The 17,158-nt window shown below is 42.3% G+C and overlaps 1 pseudogene; it reads right to left on the bottom strand.

The window, feature by feature from the left end:
* The window catches only part of LOC123925697, a 33,231-nt pseudogene extending 29,807 nt beyond the window's left edge, over positions 1–3,424 (bottom strand).
* Between the last annotated feature and the right edge of the window lie 13,734 nt (positions 3,425–17,158).

Raw genomic sequence — 17,158 nt, 5'->3', positions numbered from 1 at the left:
AGCGATGGCAGGGGTGCTGGTGTCACATGAGAGCAAAGAGGGTAAGGGAACTAGTCCATATCGAGGCTCTGTGGAGACACAGCCCATCTCCTGCATGCTTGCTGCAGCAGAAACTCCACTGGCTCCCTCGCACCTGCAGCTGGCGCGTTCCTTCCAGCGGGATGTCCCCAGTGCACAGGTGGCCTGACACCTGCTGCAGGTTCAAGTGACGAGCACGAGAGACGTCGTTTACCCCTTTGCTCAAGGTTTTATCATCTTTCTTACAGTAAATCAAAGAAATTTTTTCTGTACTTCACAGCAAGAAAAATATGTGAGTATAGAGAACATATTGGCATTATTGATCCCCTTCTCGTTATTTATATTTGCTTTTCACCGAGCAGTTGTTTGTTAATCAATTTCTATGATACATTAAGTAGATAAACTGTTTTTGGCTTATTTTTGCTAGACTTTAACAGAAATAATTCGAGATGTGAGCCGCTCATATTACATTTTTAATATCCTCTTTTTTCCCTGGCTCAGATAGTCCAATTTTTAATTCTTTTTTTTTCTTTTTAACCAGACTCCACACCCAGTGGAGCCCAAGATGGGGTTCGAACTCACCACCTTGAGGTCAAGACCTGAGCTGAGATCAAGGGTCAGACACAACCAACTGAGTCACCCTGCTTCTCCCCAATTTTGGATTCTTTAACTAGTTCAGACAACTCCCTATGCTATTTTCAAAATTCCTTAATAAATGGCTGCTAATCCCTTTTTCCACCAACTATAATCTCCATTAATTGTGTCCTCTAAACAGTACGGTATCAAGTGAGGTTCTGAAAAAAAGCATCCAATAAATAATTGTATAAATGAATGGATTGATGATTTTAAGGCACTATAATGCTGAATAACCAACTTTTCAAAAATATTATTATTAATTTTTAAAAAATTATTCTCTTTACATTTCAGTGTGAATTTTGTGCAATCTGCTTTTTCATGTATAGCCATGAACATGTATGTAACTTGCTACCCTGAATACGTAACTTTTCTAAGCCGTTACCTATGGTGCATTGAATTTATTCTAGTAAAATAATACAAACAGGAAACTCAATAAATTTGGGAGTTCTTTTCACATTTTAAAATTTCTATGTATTTCTAAGAAAATGAAAGCATCTATGCTTTTGTGGTTCACAAGTCGTAGGGATGTAATAATAATTTACTTATAAAACCAGAAGTTCAGGCTGAAAAGATCCCAAGGGTGTGGTGGAGCAGTGGCTTTGAAACCACGATCAGAAAGAGTTGGCTATGACCCCCTCAAACTCTCCTCCTGCCTGTTCCCAGGATAGAAGCTCTGAAATGTGAGAGAAACATAGGAGTCCAAGGCATAAGAGACCCATTTTAATAAGGAACAGTCAAAATGAAGCATAACCTCAGAAATATTTGAGAATGAGGGAGATTTTCCTTAGTTATTAAAAAAATTCATAGCTACAGGGACATCTGGGTGGCTCAGTTGATGGAGCATCTGACTCTTGATTTTGGCTCAGGTCATAGTCTCATTGTCCTGGGCTGGAGCTCTGCTTGGGCCTCTGTGCTCAGCATGGAGTCTGATTAATGATTCTGTCTCTCCCTCTCCCTCTGCCCCTCCTCCTGCTTGTGCACACACTTTCTCTCTCTCTAATATTATAAATCTGTAAACAGAAATCATAGCTACAAATCTCTGGAAAAATGTGGAAACTTAATTTTGTAATCAAAATACAGATTGTGTTTTGATTTAAAATTTAGCTTTTCTTGAAAATAAGTAGGATAGAAATGTATGTTCCTGGGTGAGAGAGTTACTCATGGCAGACCTTCACTAATCACAACTAGGAAAAGTAGAATAAACCACAAAAAGTTACATGTTTGAAGGCATGAGATACAGATAGAAACAGCAGTACTGAATGAGTTAAAATTTCAAGGACAGCAAACTTTGGGAAAGAACTACTAACAAGCAGTTGTTATTTCCCCTGTTGTCAGCAAAGGCTGGGATGCAGAAAGAAAATAAAACTAACAGAAATTTTAGTAGTCACATGAGCTGGAATCATAAAATTGGAGAGTATAGGGGACCCCAGAAAGCATTTGATGGTTTCTACACCAGAAAGTAAAAGGCATATTCCAAAATCTCCTGAAAGGCAGTAAAAGGTCCACTAACCTCACAATCCTTAGGAAGCAGGCATTCCTCCACGTCCCCTGGCCTAATTAAGGTGAGGAGGACCAGGAGATAAAGGAGACCTGAGGAAGTTATGGAGAGAGTCATGATTTGATACTGAGGAGTACAGCAGTGTTTTCTTCGAACATATTCTGGGCTTTTACCAGAGAGCGTCTGCTGGGGGACAGAAAAATCGGAAAAGATTTGAACACTTAACAAAATGCATGTAGAATTCGGCTGTGCTGTTTTGTGACTCGGCAGCTCACCCTGTCTTTTTTCTGAGTAGCAGCCCAGTGCACAGGTGTACAGCGTGTTTATCCTTTCATCTGTTCAAGGACATCTTGGCTGTTTACATTCTTTGTCAACTGTGAACGGCAATTATAAAGCTTCATGTAAAACATTTATTGTTTTTGTTTTAGCAGTGCTGATTGTGGTATCTCATCGTGTTTTTAATTTTCACTTCCCAAAAGACCAATACTATGGTGCTTTCTGCTATACCCATTGATATTTTTACTCTGGGATAGTTAACGTGCTGCTGGGGATGAAATTTGGGTGATGGTGAAATTCTCTGATTTTCTAATTAAACCTCGGCTTCAGGCAATCACATTTTTTTAAGGGTCCTTCTTTTCTTTTTTAAGAGTTGGAACCTTGGTCATAAGAATATGGATGTCATTATTGTTCCTACCCTTTTTCCAGAAATAGAGCTTAATTTTTCCCTCCTTTACATTGAAGGGGTTTCCATTATGCACCCCCAGCCTGTGGATTTGCCACTGTGCCCTCTGAAGGTTGGGGCTCTTATCCACTTGGAAAGATATGGGGGAAATTAGATTTTCACTGGAGGTCTCCATTTCCTTTTCCCAGGACCCAGACTATGATTTAATTGATCTTTCTTCTGTAGGCTAAGACCATTGCGTTTTAGGGAAAATAAGGGGGGATGGATCTGTGTGGAGCGTTGGCCAAGGTTGCTTCTCCTTCAGCCATTAACTTTCTTAGCATTCTCCCCATCTTCCCTGCGGTTGTTAGGTGGGTTTCCTAGAGGAAAAACCTGCAAAAGGGTGAAATCCCTCGTTTATAGTAGTGGTCCTCAGGGGCTTCACACTCTCAGTAAAGTCCATGCTTCAACAGCTTGTTAAAAAATATTCTTGTTTATATTTCTACTTGTTTCTATGACATTTGGCCACTTCTGTCTCAGGGAAGCAAATGCTCTGGGGCTGTTCTTCCTGCAGGTACCTGTCTCTGTAGCTGTGACTTCGGTTCTTTCATGGTCTCGTAGAAATTAGTCAACTTTCAACTTTATACCTTTTTTCTTATTTTAAGGATGGAAGTGATGCTCTTTCTAGCTCTCTCTATATCTAGTCTAAAATCAGATGAAATTCCACTTGTTGAATGTCGAAGCTGTTGGCTGATAGACTAAAGACTGAGATGAAAATCTTCAGAAGACAAAACTGGGTCTCTTAAAATCACCTTCTGTGTTTTAATTTTAGACATTGTACTTTTTAATTCTAGAATATCCACTTTAAGGCTATGTTGTTGGAAGACTTATGAATCTTTCAGTTAGAAGCTATTGAGTGCCCTATCTGAAAAGGAGGAATGAAAGAGGGAAACAAAATCTTACCTAAACTGAAACTTAGTGATTAGATGGAGGTTACCAACCACTTACTGTTTTTGCCTAATGGGAGAGATGGACAAGTGATGGAAGACACCATCTGGACCCTCAAAGGTTCTTTTGTCTGAAATATATTGCATGCAGTTAAAAATTACAAGACATGCAAAGAGGTAATACAGTATGGCTAAAACCAACAAGAAATAAACAAACAAGATAATAAAACTCTAAAAAAACAAGTCTGACAGATAATCCAGAAAATAACCTTAGCAGACCTTGTAATAATTGTGATTAATATGCTGAAGAAAAAAAAGAGGAAGAAAGACACAAAATGAATGAGTATTTTTACCACAGAATTAGACATTATATAAAAGCAAAAGCCATAGCTTATAACTGAAAAAAAAAATGTATGTGAAATTAAGAACCTTATGGATAGGTTTAAGAACGGATTGGACAGAATAAGGTTATTGAACTGGTCAATAGAAAATGTCCACGGTATAACACAGAGAAAACCAAGAATAGAAAAGAACAGGAGAGACACGTGGAACTTACCCAAAGTTCCCAGTATATGTGCAGTTAGAGTCCAAATAGAAGGGAATTAAAATGGGGCAGAAAAAAATATTCAAAGAGATATTTTATCTGTAAAAAATTTCTTAGGTTTTAAAAAATATAGCAATGATATGAGCAAAATGGCAAAGTAGAAAATCCCAAGGACTGATTTCTACATAACACACACACACACACACACACACACACACACACACACACGCAGACACATGCTCACACCAGAAGATGTATGAATCAATTCGTAAGAGCTCTGAAAAGAGTAAAAGTTTGTAGAAAACAAGCAATAGTCATCTTAACCCCATCCCCTGCCTGACCTGGTAATAGTCTCGGTCTTAAGCTGGTAGTAACCTAGTTCCCAGTTTTCCCCTTAAATTAGAGGAACAGACTTTTTTTCCAAGTTATTTTATACATCTGCTGTAATCTGAAAATTCTCAGAATGTAAGGCATTCATTCCCATCTTGCATAACTTGGAACATAAGCAAGAAAAATAATGGGAACTGTTTCTGAAAGCTAGGAGCGCTATACTCACAGATGCCTGGAGCAAGAGATTACAAGCGGAGATATAGAATAGACCATCTAAGGCCCAGAGAAGCTGGGATGTGACTCTTTTGGAAATTAGGATATTCGAAAGCAACCACATATAAGGGGAGAATTTAGAAAACCATGTCCATGCCCAGAAAAGATGTATGCTCAGAAAGGATCTGAGAGTACCTTAAACTTTCAGTAGGATGAAAAATAAAACAGAAAAATAAACAGAGAATCAATTTTGTGTGGGACAGTCCCAACCAAGCCAGAGTAAGAATTATGGGACTCCTAGGAAAAGACAAGAGAGATAAAGGGATAGAAAGAGCATTTGAAGAAATGATGTAATTTTTTTTCCAAATTGGATTAAAGACATAAATAATGTAAGCATAAGAAGTTCAACAAACTCCATGTTGAATAAACCCAAAGATAGTCACACTGAAACACACTAATGAAGTTACCAAAAAACAAAGGCAAAGAGAGGATCTTGAAAGATGCAAAAGAGAAATGAGTGATCATATGCAAGGGATCCTCAGGAAGATTGCCAGGCAATTTCATATGAGAAAACTTGGAGTTCTGAAGGCTGTGGGATGGTATGCTCAGATAGCTGAAAGAAGAATGCTGTCAACTGAGAATTTTATAATCACCAAAATTGTCCTTCATTTTTGAGGGAACAATTAAAGAAATTAGACACTTCCAGATAAACAAAATCTGCTAAAATTCCTGACCACAGACATCGCCACAAAAAATAGTATATCCTTCAGATGGAAATAAGACAACTTTAGACAGCAAGTAGAACCCATAGGAAGATATCCCACAGCACAGGACCTAACAGATACCCTGGGGATTCTACCAAACATTCACAGAAGAAATAATACCGATTCTCTTGAATATTCTTTCTTCAAATTCTCTTGAAAATTCTTTAAAAAAAATATAAACAGAAGGAAAACTTCCAGACTCGTTCTATGAAGCCAGCATTACCCTTATCCCCCAAACCAGGAAAAGACCCCATCAAAAAGGAGAATTTCAGATGAATATCCCTGATGAATATGGATGCCCAGGTTCTCAACAAGATCCTAGCTATTAGGATTGAACAGTACATTAAAAAGATTATCCACCATGATCAGGTGGGGTTTATCCCTGGGACACAGGGGTGGTTCAGCATTCGCAAATGATTTTGATACAACGAATCAATAAGAGAGGAGAGAAAAACCACATGGTCCTCTCAATCGATGCAGAAATAGCATTTGACAAAATACAGCATCCCTTTCTGATTAAAACCATTCAAAGTATAGGGATAGAGGGAACATTCCTCAACTTCATCAAATCTATGAAAAACCCACAGTGAACATCATTCAATGGGGAAAAGCTAACAGCCTTCCCTTTGAGACCAGGAGCAGGAAAAGGATACTCTCTCTCGCCACTTGTTCAACATAGTGTTAAAAGTCCTAGCAACAACAATCAGACAACAAAGAGAAATAAAAAGTATTCAAATTGGCAATGAAGAAGTCAAACACTCTTTCTTCACAGACAACATGATACTTTATATGGAAAACCCAAAAGACTCCACCTGCAAACTCCTAGAACTCATACAGCAATTCAGCAATGTGCAGGATACAAAATCAATGTACATAAATCAGTTGGTTTCCTATACATTAGCAATGAAAATATAGAAAGGGAAATTGGAGAATAGATTACATTTACTATGACACCAAAATCCATAAGATACCTGGGAATAAACCTACCAAAAAGGTAAAGGATCTGTACTGGATTAACTCCCTGATGAAATCTCCCTGATGGCTAATAAGGATGAACAGTTGTTGTTGTTGTTGTTTTTTAATGTGTTTGTTACCATGTGTATGTCTGCTTTGGAGAAGTGTCTATTAATGTGTTCTGCCCATTTTTTAATAAAAATGTGATTATCTGTTTCTTGAGTGTTGAGGTTGAGGTGTTCTTTATAAATCTTAGATATCAGCTTATTGTCTGTAGTGTCATTTGCGAATACATTTTCCCATTCCGTAGGTTGCCTCTGTTTTTTTTTTTAAAGATTTTATTTATTTATTTGATAGAGAGATCACAAGTAGGCAGAGAGGCAGGCAGAGACAGAGGGTAAGCAGGCTCCCTGGGTGGCCTCTGTTTTGTTGTCTGTTTCCTTTGCTGTGTGGAATCTTTTGATCTTGATGAAATCCCAAAATTTCATTTTTTATTTTGTTTCCTTTGCCTTTGGAGACATGTCTTGAAAGAAGTTTCTGTGGCCCATGTTGAAGTGGTTACTGTCTATGTTCTCCTCTAGGATTCTGATGAATTCCTGACACACGTTGAGGTCTTTTAATCATTTTGAGTTTATCTTTGTGTATGGTGTAAGAGCATGTTCAAGTGTCTTCTACACATAACTGTCCAATTTTCTCAGCAGCATCTATTGAAGAGACTGTCTTTTTTCCACTAGACATTTTTCCTGTTTTGTCAAATATTATTTGACCATAGAGCTGTGGGTCCATTTCTGTACTCTCTACTCTGTTCCACTGGTCAATGTGTCTGTTTTTGTGCCAGTACCATGATGTCTTGATGATCACAGTTTGGTAGTAAAGCTTGAAATCAGGAAGGTGAAAATCCCAGGTTTGTTTTTCTTTTTCAACCTTTCCTTAGAAGTATGGTGTCTCTTCTGGCTCCCTACAAATTTTAGGAATGGTTATTCCAGCACTTTGAAAAATGCTGGTGGAGTTTTGATCGGGATGGTATTGGAAGTAGAGATTGCTTTAGGCAGTATAAGAATTTTAACAAAGTTTATTCTTCTGATCCATGAGCATGGAATGCTTTTCCATCTTTTTGTGTATTCTTCAGTTTCTTTCATGAGTGTTCTGCAGTTCCTCGAGTACAGATCCTTTACCTCTTTGGTTAGGTGTATTCCTAGGTATCTTATGGTTTTTGGTGATATAGTAAAAGGAAACAATTCTCTAATTTTCCCTTCTTTATTTTCATTGTTAGTGTATAAGAAACCAAATGATTTCTGTACATTGATTTTTTTAAAGATTTTATTTATTTATTTGACAGATGGAGATCACAAGTAGACAGAGAAGCAGGTAGAGAGAGAGGCGGAAGCAGGCTCCTGGCTGAGCAGAGAGCCAAATGTGCGGCTCGATCCCAGGACCCTGGGATCATGACCTGAGCTGAGGGCATAGGCTTTAAGCCAGTGGGCCACCCAGGCACCCCTGTACATTGATTTTGAATCCTGCACTTGCTGATTTGCTGTAAGAGTTCTAATAGTTTGGGTTTTCCATATAAAGTATCATGTCATCTGCAAAGAAAGAGAGTTTGACTTATTCTTTGCCAATTTGAATATCTTTTATTTATCTTTATTGTCTCATTGCTGTTGTTATGACTTCTAATACTATGTTGAACAATAGTGGTGAGCGTGGGCATCCTTGTCATGTTCCTGATCTCAAAGGGAAGGCTGTCAGCTCTTCCCCATTAAGAATGATATTTACTGTGGGTTTTTCATAGATAGATTTGATGAAGTTGAGGAATATTCCCTCTATCCCTATACTTTTAATGGTTTTAATAAGAAATGGATGCTGTATTTTGTCAAATGCTATTTCTGCATCAACTGAGAGGACCAAGTAGTTTTCCTCTCCTCTCTTGTTGATTTGTTGTATCACAATGATTGATTTGCAAATGTCAAACCACCCCTGTATCCCAGGGATGAATCCCACCTGTTCGTGGTGCATAATCCTCTCAGTGTACTGTTGGATCCAATATTTTTTTTAAAGCGTAGCCTTTATTTATTTTTTTAAATATTTTATTTATTAAACAGAGGGAAATCACAACGAGGCAGAGAGGCAGGCAGAGAGAGAGGAGGAAGCAGGCTCCCCGCGGAGCAGAGAGCCTGATGTGGGCTGATCCCAGGACCCTGAGATCATGACCTGAGCCAAAGGCAGAGGCTTTAACCCACTGAGCCACCCAAGCGCCCCTGTTGGATCCTATTAATTGGGATCTTGTTGTGAATCTTAGCATCTATATTCATCAGGTTTATTGGTCTGAAATTCTCCTCTTTGTTAGGGTCTTTGCCTGGTTTGGGGATCAGGGTAATTCTGGCTTCATAGAAAGCAGTGTCCCTGGACAAATATTGCTTGCAGTTTTAGTAGCACTGTGGTGCAGACACAAGCCGGAGCTCCTGTGACACCTGAGAAAAGGGCTGGGGCCGTGCTCTGCCAGAGGAAGGTGGCAGAGGTGGAGTCTATGTGCTCTGGGCCACTCAGAAGGGAATAGACTGAGGCCTCTCTCTGAGATGGAAGTCTGGGTTCAGTTTGCTTTCCTCTAAACTTTCAAAGAACTGTCTTTCCTCTTGATAGCCATTATACTTGGAGAAGCAATCTAGTTGTTCCCACTTTAATGGGAACTCACTTCAATGACTCTGGTTGGGGTCTCACCTAGTCAGCACCTCCAGGAAATAAACCTGAACAGAGGGAAGCCTAGCTCAGGCAGCTCTTGCAGCACAATTATCCCAACTCAGAGTATAAACATTTCAGCTCTGTATTCCACAGATGAGTGTTTCCTGCTCTCAAAGACACCCACTGAGATGTTAGAGGAAAGAACCATACATTCTTCAGGTCAACACCAGCAAAGGAAAGTGGACATTTGAAATAATTATCAACATATTTCATGTCCCCCAAAAAGATATTCAAGGACCAGCATGGCAGGAATACTCTTTACCATGGTTGCTGTTCTTAGATTGCATTGCTTGGAGAATTCTTGACACAAAGGTGAGTGGCAGGAAATAGACTACAATTTAATCTCTGAAGGACACCAGTTCAGGAAAATCATAAGCTTTGTGTATTTAATATCCACTTAACACTACTGGAAGATGTTTATTCTCCACAGTAAGATCAGGCTGTATTCTATTTCTTAATATCCCATTTGGTCCATTGGCAGCACTACCACCGTTTGGGGTGGGAGAGGGGATGTAGATCTAGGTCTCAGATGGCTTTGAAGTTACCATAAACCAATTATCACACATCTACCTAGACATGAAAGAATGGAGTTTGTTGTTGTTGTTGTTGTTGTTATTTATTTTTTTATAAACATATAATGTATTTTATCTCCAGGGGTACAGGTCTATGAATTGCCAGGTTTACACACTTCACAGCACTCACCATACCACATACCCTCCCCAAAGTCTATAACCCCACCCCCTCCCGAACCTCCTCCCCCCAGCAACCTCAGTTTGTTTTGTGAGATTGTCACTTATGGTTTGTCTCCCTCCTGATCCCATCTTGTTTCATTTATTCTTTTCCTTCCCCCCAAACCCCCCATGTTGCATCTCCACTTCTTCATATCAGGGAAATGATACGGTAGATGTAAAGAACAGAATTTTAAAATGAGCAGAAATTAAGGATATTTTCAGTTTTTCTTGGTCATTTATTAAAACCCAAGCATGGCATCAAATTTATCCCTAAAAATTTGCCAATAAATTTGCTTTGGAGCAACAATGTGTATGCCTCCACTAGAGCACCACTCTGTTTCCACTGATTTGTTGTTTCTAAATCCCACTTGACTGGAGAAAATGTCTCATTCACATTTGTATTCTCAGCAATTGACACAGCTGTCCATCATAATGCAGGTTCTCTGAAAACGTTTACAGAATGAACACTGACATAAAACTTTACCTGCCTATGGTGCAGTGCCTACTGTGATCTGCCAAATGCTCTTTTCTGGTGAAATCGTTCTGCTTCTGAAATTTCTAAGAAAAAAATTCAGAATGAGCTAAATATTTGTGTTTCATATGCATGGACAATGAGCTTCTTTTAAAACAAAATAAAAAATACTCCTTAAAAAAAAAAAAAAACTAAGCCTTGGTTTTCCATAGAGAATATTGCTGAGGCTATGAATGCCTCAGTAATCAGTGTTTTCCATATGTCTGCTTTTAATTATATTTAAGAGACCCCACAGCTTAGAAGTGTGAGTTGTGTGAAGTTCAGCCTTTGCATAAATCTGGGAACCTACTGTTTGTCACCAACCAAGATGCTGCATGATGACGTCAGTGCAGAGGGTAGTGTTCCCCCAAGCACCCCACCAAAAGACCGCTAAGGTACAAATAACCTCCATTACCAAGAGTCTTTCTGGCCTCAGGTATATCTAGATAGATAGATAGATAGATAGATAGATATGTGTCTATAACCCCACCCCTATAAGGTGGGGGTTATAGACATTGGGGAGGGTATGTGCTTTGGTGAGTGCTGTGAAGTTTGTAAAGCTGGCAATTCAGGGGCGCCTGGGTGGCTCAGTGAGTTAAAGCCTCTGCCTTCAGCTCAGGTCATGGTCCCAGGGTCCTGGGATCGAGCCCCGCATCGGGCTCTCTGCTTGGCAGGGAGCCTGCTTCCTCCTCTCTCTCTGCCTGCCTCTCTGCCTAGTTGTGATTTCTCTCTGTCAAAGAAATAAAAAATTAAAAAAAAAAAAGCTGGCAATTCATAGACCTGTACCCCTGGAGATAAAAATACATTATATGTTTATTAAAAATAAATAAACATAAATAAATAAAATGGAAAAAAATAAAAATAAAAATAAATAAACAAACAAAAACAACAACAACCATATATATATATATATATATAATATGTAGAAAAGTTAAGGTTTGCAGGTGAGAGCCATTTTCTTAAGCCATGAAGCCACCATCATGAAGAACTTGATCATATCATCGTTACCACATCCTTCATTCATGTCAGGCTTTGCAAGCGTGAGCTGCTTTTGTTTTGAACACTTGCTCTACCAAACAGTACAAGCAAAATCACCTGCAGTAAAACAAACTCACATCATGGTGGCTTCAAACAACATTGTCACTATGATTCCCTGCATTCTTCTCATTAAGGACTTAAGCCTGCACAGTGGCCAGTCTTTGCAGAATTGCTGCTAACTGTGACAGTGGGGGGAGAGTCTTGAAGTGCCCCTAGGAATGAACATGACACTGCCATTCACGTTTTATTGACCAAAGTAAAGAACAAGGGGGTTGCCACTTTCACTTGTTCCTAGAAGACAAAAATTTGGGAATACTTTAATAAACAGCACTAAAGTATGTCACAATTGCAGCTGATAAATAAAAATTTATCTTAATAAGACTTCATCCCGATTAAGTCTAGCTGTATTAACCATCTCGCAAACACATTTCTAAATAGTATTCTGTACAAAATACAAGGGAAAGATTTGTATTAGCATTTTGTTTCTATTACTTTTGCTATATTTGCCATAATTTGTCTTGTTCACTGTCTGACATTTATACCACTTGCCATAGGAATATTCACCAAAGGTCCTGTTCTAGAGTCCCCCATTATGGTAGGTGGTCATTTTTCATCACAAGTAATGTGTAAATTTTTTTTATTGGCACTGTGAGTTCAATAAAAATGAATAGGTAATTATTATCATAGGAAATAATCCTCTGGATACAGAAGAACAGAGCCACACCACAAGACTCTGCTGCCCCCCAGATGGAAAATGTGTCCCATGGAGATGCACGCAATCCACATATTACAAGGAAGCTGCATGAAACTGTGAAGCCACCCCCAATTCCGGAAGCCAGCCCTGGACACTAACACACATACTGTCCCTCAGCCCGAGCTCCAAATTCAGTTATCCAGCCACATACCCGGTCCCAGAGTCAGCAGATCAGACCTGCCATGCCCCCCAGGTCCTACGACTAACCCGAGGCTGAGTTTTCAGGCATCCATACCAAGAGCCGTGCTCTCATATCCCTCAATATGGGGGAACCTAGGTGAAAAAAACAGGACTCCACCTGTTCCCCAGAATGAGAACTTCCAATTTGCAACTGCGCAAAACCACGAGAGCGGGAGAAACCTCCATGGGCTCGGGAGGCCACCTCAACATACAGTGGTCCTAGGGAACACCAATTATAGTCTGAGTGAAAGCCTGACACTCTCTTAACCTCAGAAGCCAGGAAACAAACTTCAGCCTCTGTAGATTGGGCCTGCCATGCTCTAGGCTCTAACCCTAACCCTAGCTTGTGTTTTCATTCTTCCACACCGAGAGTCCTTGTGCACAAGCCCTCCACATTGGGAATTCTGGAGCCCCAACACAGCACTCTGCTTGCCTTTCAGAAGGCAGAAGTGGCCTATGGGACAGCACAGAAACCCCAAATGAGTATCAACCCGCACAGCTCTCAAGGGCACCACAATTTCATAGGCCGCCCTGTGCACTAGTGTTCTCTCTGCCACATCCTGAGCCCTGACTTCCTGTCAACCAACCAGGTAGCTGGCCTCCTATTGACTATCAGACCTGCCGTGGCACTAGGCCATCATCTCTACCCATCTTTGGTTTATGGGCATGTCCCCAGAGGCTTGGTCTCCAACCCCTGCATAAAGGAGGATGTTCATCCTTTATTTATTTATTTATCCAGAAAATGAAGTCCTCCTTCCCCCAGCAGGAAAAGTTACTACTGGGATGTGTGTAAAACCCTCAGAGTAGGAGAAACCTGCGTGGCAAATGAGGTCCCGCCCACTGTTGAGGGCCACCCTGGGCACAAGCCTGCATTGTGACCCTCAGCCTGAGCCACGTTTTCAACTAAGCCCCATCAGTATGTTGACCTACAGCCAGCACGTGAGGCCTGCCATGACAGTAGGCCCAAATCCTAACCCAAGGATAGGTTTCCCAGGCACCCATACCCAGAGCCCTGGTCTCAAATCTCTCCTATGGGGAGCCCTGAATCAGAAAACAGGATTCCTCCTTTCCCCCACAATGACACCATGATTTGGGCCGGTGCCCAACAAAGAGGGAGAATCTTTCATGGAACATGAGGCCATCATTACATTCCACGGCCATCCTAGACACAAAAACCAGAGGCAAGAGCCTGAGAATCTGCCTGACATTTAACCTCATTTCAGATCCTGAGGAGATCATCTCAGGGTCTGCAGGTCGGGCCTGCCATACCATTGGGCCTAATCCTAAGCCAAGATGGTGTTTTCAGACTTCTGTCAGCAGAGTTCTTCCCCACAAACCCTCCAGCCTGGGTATTCCATAGCCACACCACAGGACTATGCCTGCCCTCCAGAAGGAAGCTAGGCCCTTTAGAGCTTCAAGAAACCTCAAGAATAGGAGAAACCTGCAAGGCCCCTGAGGCCACCCCAATTTTGTAGGATGCCCTGGACAAAAATGTGCTGTCTGAAACACCATGACCAACTAAGTCCCATCAGACACCCAGGTAGATGGATCCAGAGAGAGTAGATAGAACCTGACATGCTCCTAGACTCTCATCTGTAGACTAGTTTAGGTGTTCAGGTATCTGTCCCCAGAGGTCTGGACACGAACACCAATATTTGGGGATCCCTGAGCCAAAGAACCCAACGCCTCCCGGCCCCAAAGGAAACCTTGCTATTTGGAGCTGTGTCAAACCCTCAGGGTAGTAGAATCCTGCTTGTGCCCTGAGGCCACCACCACATTCAAAGGTCACCTGGAACACAAACCTGTATTGTGACCCTCAGCATGAGACTCCTTTACAACTCAGCCCCCTGGGTAGCTCGCCCCAGAGCCAGCAGATAGGACCTGACATGTCCCTTGGCTGCAATGGAAACCCTAGGTGGGGTTTTCAGGCATCCATATGTAGACTTTGCTCTCAAATCTTTCCATACGGGGTACCCTTGAGCCATCAAACAACATTCCGCCGGTCCCAAATAAGGAAACCTTGCTATTTGGAGCACAACACAACCCCCAGATTAGGAAAACCTCCATGTCGTCATGAGGCCACCCCTGCATCAGGCGGCCCTCATGGACACAACTCAAGCGTGAGAAGCCGTCTGAGACTTGTTTTATTTCAGATGCCTGTGATCTCTCCTCAGCCTCTGCAAATCAGTCCTGCCATGCCCTAGGCCCCAACCCTAACCCTAGCTTGTGTTTTCCGACTTCCATCCTCACACTCCTGGCCCACAAGCCCTCCAGATTCGGAATTTTGGAGCCACGGTGCAGCACTAATCCTGCCCACCAGAAGGAAAAAGTGTCCCATGGGGCTGATCAAAAACCCCAAATGAGGATCAAACTGCACCACCCTCGATGGCAATCCAGTTTCATAGACAGCCCCATGCACTAATGCTCTGTCTGACACGGCCTGAACCCAGACTTCCCCTCACACACCCAGAGAGCTGACCTGTATCCATTAGATCGGACCTGCCATGGCCTTAGACCATGATCTCTACCCAACCTGAATTATCAGCCATCTGTCCCCAGACCTTATCTCAAATCCGTGCATATATGGTAATCGGCCGCCCAAAACAGAACTCCTCCTTCCCTGTGGGAGGAAAACTTGCTGTTGGGATGAATGTCAAACCCTCAGTGTAGGAGAAACTTGCAAGTCCATGAGGCCACGCCCACTCTTGAGGGCCGCCTTGATTACTAAGGCACAAGTGACCTGCAGCCTGAGTCCCATTTTCAAATAAACCCCTCAGGAGTTGGGTCAAAGCCCACATACTGAGCTTGCCATGCCCTAGACCAAATTATGACCCAAAGTGTGGTTTTTCAGGCACTTGTACCTAGAACCCTGCTCTGAAATCCCTCTTTTGGGGGGACTCCTGAGACAGAAAACAAGACTCCTCCCTTTCCCCAGAATGACACCAAATTTTGAGAGCAGGGCAAAATCCCCAGAGAGGGAGAATCTTCCATGGCCCCATCAGGCCATCCTTACATTCCAGGTCCAACTGAGACACAAAACCAGAGACAAAAGCCTGAGCTACCACCTCACATTCGCCCTAATTTCATATCCTGAAGAGCAACAATCAGGGTCTGCAGTTCGGGCCTGCCATACCCTCGGCCCTAACCCTAACCCGAGTTTGTGTTTTCAGACTTCTGTCTCCAGAGCCCTGGCCCACACACCTTCGAGGCTGGGGCCTGAAGAGCCCCAAAGCAGGACTATGCCTGCCTGCCAAAGGAAACTGTGTCCTTTACATTTGCCCAACGCTTCCAGATTAGGAAAAATCTGCAAGGCCCCAAATGTCACCCCAATTTCATAGGGTGCTCTGAGCAAAAATGCGCAATCTGACACACCCTGAGTATCTATTTCCAGGCAGACACTGAGGTAAATGGCCCTAGAGTCAGAAGATTGAACCAGACATGCCGCTAAGACCTCATCGGAACCCTAGCTTGGGTTTTTAGGCATCTGTACCCAGAAGCCTGTTCTTAAATACCAACATATGTTCCAACATGTGGTCCCTGATCCACAAAACAGAACATCTCCTGTCCCCAGAAGGAAACCTTGCTCTTGGGAGCAAGAGCTGTGTCAAACCCTCAGGGTAGGAGAATCCTGGATGTCCCCTGAGCCATCGCCACATTCCAAGGTCTCCCTGGACACAAACCAGTATTGTGACCAATCAACATGAGACTCCATGTCAACTCAGCCCCCTTGGCACTTCGCCCCACAGCCACCAGATGTAAGCTGTCATGTTCCGAGGCTGCAATTATAAGGTGAGTTGGCCTTTCTGGGCATTCCTGCATAGAACTCTGCTATAAAATCTTTCTATATTGGAGATGCTAGAGCTATCAAACCAGACTACCACTTTCCCACAGAAGGAAACCGTGCTGTTTGGAGCATCGTACAAGCCCCAGTGGGGGAAAACCTTCATGGCCTCATGAGGCCACCCCTCCATTAGTTGGCCGTCATGAACACGAGCTCCAGCATGAGTGAACCTCTGACACTCACCATTACTCATGTGCTTGAGATCTTAAATAATCCACTGCACACTGGAACTGGCATGACCTCAGACCTGAACCGAACACTATCTTAGCCCCAATCTTAACCAAAGGTGGGGTTTTCCGGTCGCCCATACCTGGGGCTCTTCTCTGGAATCCCTCTTTTGGAGGGACCCTTGAGACAGAAAACAGGACTCCTCCCTTACCACAGAATGACCCAGAACGATTGGAAGCTGGGCCAAATCCCCAGAGAGGGAGAATCGTCCGTGGCCCACTAGGCCACCCCTACACTCCATGGCCATCCTTGACACAAAATCCAGAGAAAAAAGACTGAGATACCGCCTCACACTCGCCCTTATTTCATATCCCAAGGAGCTCCCCTCGCAGTCTTTAGATCGGGCTTGCCATATCCTTGGCCCCAAACTTAAGCCGAGTTTTTGTTTTCAGAATTCTGTCCACACAACTCTGGCCCATACATTCTTCAGGCTGGGGCTTCTGGGGCCACACTGCAGGACTGTGTATACTCCCTCGAAGGAATCTGTGCCCATTCCATTTGCCAAAACCCTACAGATTAGGAGAAACCTACAAGGTCCTCGAAGCCATCCCAAATGCATAGTCCACCCTGGACT

This window comes from Meles meles, chromosome 15, assembly GCF_922984935.1.
Source record: "Meles meles chromosome 15, mMelMel3.1 paternal haplotype, whole genome shotgun sequence".
Lineage (NCBI taxonomy): Eukaryota > Metazoa > Chordata > Mammalia > Carnivora > Mustelidae > Meles > Meles meles.
The sequence above is the reverse complement of the archived record's forward strand: the minus strand, read 5'-3'. Positions and strand labels throughout refer to the sequence as shown.